This window comes from Strix aluco, chromosome 4 (genome assembly GCF_031877795.1).
Source record: "Strix aluco isolate bStrAlu1 chromosome 4, bStrAlu1.hap1, whole genome shotgun sequence".
Taxonomy (NCBI): domain Eukaryota; kingdom Metazoa; phylum Chordata; class Aves; order Strigiformes; family Strigidae; genus Strix; species Strix aluco.
In genome coordinates this window covers 47073329-47079328 of record NC_133934.1, presented here as the reverse complement: position 1 = coordinate 47079328, position 6000 = coordinate 47073329, and positions in this window count along the sequence as shown.

Sequence of the window (6000 nt, the reverse complement as noted above, 5' to 3'; positions counted from 1 at the left end):
CATTGGGCCAGCACAGTAGAAAGATGTTTGACTTATTTACATACACCTCAAAATATTCTTTACCTTCTTGCCTCTTTTTGTTGCTCTTATGTTGGCATGTGATCACCTTGAACTTTTGAGTAAAAACATCCAGATAAAGAACATTAAACACTCTAAAATACAATTACATTAAACAGCCTTCACAATACCATTTATCTGTAAGCACAGTCCCAATTGTCCTTTCTTTTTAAATTATGTGTCCAACAATTTTTTGTTCTTCTTGATGTCCCTTGCTAGTTGCTCATTTTGTCCTTTTGACTATCTTATTTTGGCCAGCATGCATGATTTATACCTTTGTACCTTCACCAATAAGATTTCATTTCCATTTCCAGTACAGTCCCCTTTTGTTTTAGAGGACAACAAAAAGTTACTGATTAAATCCAACTTATTTTTCATTACTGCCTTTCTTCCCCCCAGAATAGTATCATTTACACTTTTATTCTAAATACTGCATCTCTAAGGAGCTGTTAGATTTCTTCAGCTTTTTATTTTAGATCAGTATCCCGGAAGAGTTCACCTACAAAACCTCTGATTTATGAAGTCTGCTTTTTGAAGCCTGCTATTTTTATTTTGTACTGCACCAGATTTTCAAACCAAAGCTTCCCTGCAGCTGTATTTTCTCCAAACCTGTCAAAAGTTTCAGACCATTTTGGTTTTGTTAAATTACATGCGGATGCTATAAAGCAGCAATAACAATCAAGTACATGTAATAAGTATGAGGGGAACAATGACTGCCCAAAGGCAGTCTTTGTCAAAGTATTTAGTGATATTTTTTATTTCACCTTGTGAAGAAATAAGCAGGAGAGAAAAACTTGCCCCAAAGGAAAAAACGTGTGTTATTGAAGCAGTTGCAACATTTTAAAAGTGCATGCAGTAGCACACATGGCTAAAACCACACAACCTGAACTAAGCAAGAATCTTATGCCAAAAGAAACACAAAATTAATTTCAAGAAAAACAAAAATTTATTTTTAAAACATTTTGAAGAACAGCCTGTCCCACTTAATGACTTTTCATGATCCATCCATGAAGAAAACCTCTGAGTCTCAAACTCTTGTGTCTTGAGTTGTTTTATTAAAAGTTACTCGGACTTATATCTTGCTTGATAATGAGATGTCCTAGAAAAGATTTGACCTGTCGCACTTGACAATGAAAGGGATTCCATGTAGCAGAAAGAGCAGAAACCTCATGTAATATCTTGAACACACATTCATATGAGGAGATTTTGAAAACTTAAGAAAAACTGCTAAAAATCTACTGAATTTCTCTTCCCAGATTACTGCTTTATCCACACACACAAAACCCTGGCACAATTTCCTGAACTTAGCAACAGTTATGAAGAAGAACTTCCAAAAATGTATTCAATGTTTGACAATCCAGTCCTTCAGACATTTATAAGAATTTTGATGCTATAATACTTGGTTATTTTGATATTGATAAAAATACTCTAGTTTTCCCAATCCAAGTATATTTGCCTTTAAGATGCTTCAGTAACAAGAAAGTATTTGTAAAGTTATATACTTAAGGGATAGGGAACTATTTCCAAAGTTAAAGATGTAAAGAAATGACAAATATGAGCCAGACAGTAACATGGAACTGACTGGTATCCAATACCAGAACATTTCTACCACAATAACATGGTGTCTTAGGCTGTTTCCTTTCAAAGTAATAAGCTTCATGAGGCTACAGGATGAGTGAATTTAAGTCACATCCCCAGCTTCAGGATGGAGGTATTATTAGCAGCAAAGACAACACTGTAAAAATTTGTAGTTTAGAGAGGGTCATTTCAAAGTGCTGCCTGCATTCCTAGAATCAGATAATAGATTAGATTATCAGTGCAACATTTGCAGATATTTCAGAAAACAATTTCTCTATCTGTACTGGAAAATATTATTATTAATTCCTACTTGTCAGCTGCTCAAGATAGGGAGAAGAAATTCATTAAAGCATCATCCAAATTCTTACTACTGTCAGATTTCTTTGTGTTGCCCAGTCCATGCAAAAATTTATTTAATCAGTTGTTATGACCACTGGAAAAGGAGACAAAGGAGTTTAACTAATTGCAGCCTAAAATAGTGGAAAAAATAAGGTGGAAAAAAAAAGAGAAAAAATAGTGAACTTTTGTTCAGAACTTGAAAAAATATTATATATTTCTTATTATTCTGAAAATTAACTTCATTTAATATTTTTTTACTTCTTTTCTAACCTCTTCTGTTCTAAAAAGTAGAATAATGGAAGAATTTTGTAATAAAGGTCAGGTAGGAATAAATTAATCATCACACAAGAAGAACTACTTAAAAACCTTCCCTCCGAAATCTGTGTTTTGACAAGTGAAAAAGTGTTATTCTCTTCTCTCTATTGTTTCTATGTTGTTCTGAATTATGACTGGTTTTGGGGTAGGTATATTTGTAATTAAAGGACAGTATGTTCTGCAGCTTTCTTAGCCATGGAAGAGGAAACTATTGATATTCAGGAGCTGTGTTCATGCTTCTTAAATATGCCATAATAACCATTTTTAAAGAAAAACATTCATCTGGATCAGCAGTTACTAATAAGAAATTGATTTACAGTTTGCTGATGCAAGTAAAAGAAAAATTAGTAAAGTCAATGCAAACATACTGTGCTGGTTATCTCAACAAATTAACCACTGACCTGATACTTAAGCATCGTGTGTACTACACACAGAAAACAGAGAGATGGTATTTGGGCAGTGCACAGGTGTGCAGTGTATTATCCTCATATTTCCCAGGATCCAGAACCACTGGATGAGGTGTGTCAGGGTGTACAACCCTGTCTGGACCTTCTGGAGACCACTCATGGCCTTGTTGCCCTTGACTTTACCTAATCCCCTTTGAACTGTTGATGCTATCAGGTTCCACAGCAAGTTGAGGGCCTGCTGAGTAAAGTGTCTGGGCTGAAAGGAAATGCCCAGGCCCCTGACCAGGCCGTGTTAACAGACCAGGACTTGTGAAACTGCTGGACATGAGATGAGAAACTGCTGGCTGTGAGAGATTACACTGTAAGAAACTGCTAAAGGTCACAGATAGCTCCCCTGAGGGAACGGTGGATTTTAGTGGAGGGGAAGTTTGGGAATGCTGGTATCCCCATGTCAGGGCCGGTCCCAAGACTGATTGGCACCATCCCAACTGCTTCATGACGTAAAGAAGTACCTCCTTCTCCCTGATGCAGAGATGCTGGTCTCAACACCTCCAGTACCGCAGGATTTGCAAGACAGCAGGATTTGAATTTTACTCTATTATGCCTCAGAGCAATACCCTAATTAGTGAGTGGTTAGAGGCATAAAAACATATGTGCTTTTTGTCCAGTTCTGTTTCATGAGAAAACACATAGTTTGATGTGAGGAAAAACTATTTCAAGAGAGATTCAGGGTAGCAAGCGCTGCTTGCTCCAGTCCCAGGGCAGGATGGTCTGTAAGGCACTTCATTCTCCTCAACATTTCCTAATGGCCACATCAGGAGGACCCATGCCTCAGGGGCTGCCATTTTTACCTGCCTTCATCTCCCCATGTGTTTCTCACGGCTGTGAAGTCCAAAAGGTTGCAGTGGCAAAAATTTAGGCACTGTAGTTCTTCAGTGGTTGCAGGGATGTAGCATCAGCTGTGACAAAATGTGCTAATGGAGTTGATAAAATTCAGACAGTAGCCTATGTGACAGCCGAAGGTGTTGCTATAAGTTGCATAGGCTCACTTAAACCAGCTTTGCTTTAGCCAAGATGAGTATTATTGTACTGTGGCCTTGGGAAGACATCCCAAAAGCCTGACTAGTTTTACACTTCAAACAAAGTCTTAACTGTTGTCAGTTGCAGCATTAGTAAAACCTAGCTACCTGACTTCAGAAGCAGGTATATGTTTGTATGGATTCCCACCACATTTTTAGACTGCAGGTTACAAATACTTTTTTAAAAAGGTGCAAATTTCCCACTGTGTTCTGGAAGGGCCCAGTGTACCTCTAGCTGTGTTGAATATGGACAGTCCTTACACTGAATGTCTTCTGCTTAGGTTTTTGGATTTATACTCTATATTATTGGAATTCAATTATTCATGCTAAAACTATTTTAGCACACAGGTATTGATTCATCTTTTATTAAAAAAAATAAAAGCTTTATATATTGATAGAGAATACAGATCTGGAGAAAGCCAACACTACTACTGAGGCATTTAAATGATGCCTGAATAAAGCATGCATAGATCAGAAATACAATAATTGTTGCTTCTTAGCATTCAACACATCAGTTCCTATTTATTTGTTTTAACATTTTTGGCAATTAAAAAGTCAAAAAAGGAATAATAACTGTTAATCTGTATTTCCTCAGAGGTCTGAAGATAAAAGCCTATGGGTAGAAATGTAGGTAATCAAAAAACATACATTAAATGGTGCAAAACCACATCTGTAGAAATGTACCACATCTTTTAAGCAAGCAAAAAGGGCTGAAGATAAATAGGACATCAGATTGTTGAAATCACAAAACATCTATATGAGTAAAAATCATTACTAAACTGCTGCTTCCAGGCCACTGGAGACACAGTTTGTTATCTTGAGGTTAACGCACCTACAAGTTTTATTTCACTTTACTTTGACAGGATCCAGAAACTCAGTATTCATCTGCCTGAGCCCTCTGAAGACTTAATTTCAGAGCACACCTGTACACCAAAATAGAGCCAGCCTCCATACAAAGCATAATGATGGTCCCTGCTGTTTCCTTTAACATAAGTGTGTGTCAGCACCAGCCAGTACTGATCATATTGCCTCCTTTCATGTCATAGCCCAACGTTTAAAGCTTTTAAGCAGGATGCGGAAGATTTCATTCAATTCTCTCATATCTTAGAGGAGCACACAAGGGATCAAGGGGAAGAGAATGAACTGTTTCTTTTACTGAATCTACATTCCTAACAAAAAATAATCCCAGACTGAGCCAGAAAGAGAGCACAAGATATAGCATGCCACTACAATGTTAGTGGTTCAAGCACCTGTCTAGGATTTTGTCTTATTATTCCTACTACAGGGATATTTTCTAGAATTAACATGGAAATCATCCTGGCAAAATGCATTGTTTAAAGTTATCTCACTATCTGTTAAGATTATACTTTATAATTTATATTCTTAATGGTATTATAACCTTCAAGATAATTAGAAAAAAATATCATCAAGGAGAAAAAAGGTTTTTATATTGTTAGTCGGCCAAACATGTGGGGAGAATACCAAATATTTTTACTTGAAATGTTTATTTTGTAAAACTATCACTCAGTCTTGCAAACCTAGCAGTTTCAGCTGTATTTCAAAATAAAATCAGAAAACAAACAAGAAAAAAGCTGGAGGTCATAACTTCCTGTGGCTTAACCATGCATTCTGCACAGTTACTTTGCAAATATTTTCTCCACTTGTATCAATCCCAGTGATTTAGAACTGTATGATTAATACTGAAGTCAATTCCTCATTTTAGTTCAAGCTGTTCATAGAAATATGGATTTTTTTCATGCACAATTTAGTTGGAGGAAAAGAGGAAAATCTTACCTAAATAAAGAAATTTCTGTTAATATAAGCTCCTTCACTACAGTCTATCAGCTATTCCCAAAACCAAAATCTTTCTTAGCTCTATCAAACAATTTTCATTTTACGCTTCTCAAAAGCTGCAGTATTAGATACAGATAAATGTTATACTTTCTTTGCTGATTGCATCAAATGTGTATCTGTGGCAAAGAACAAATCTAAATAACCCCCCAAAGCCCTAGCAAATTTAGGTCCTGAATATTTACTAACACTAGGAGAATATTATTTTACTGATCACTTGCAATTATATAGCAATGACCTTGGGATTTCTGAATTTCACAGTTCCCTTCTGCTCTTTCTGTTCTGTTTTCTGTAGGCTGTTGCAGAAATACAAAATTAGAATTGTAAAATAAGGTATTACATAAAAGCCACTGGATTGGAAATCATACCTACTT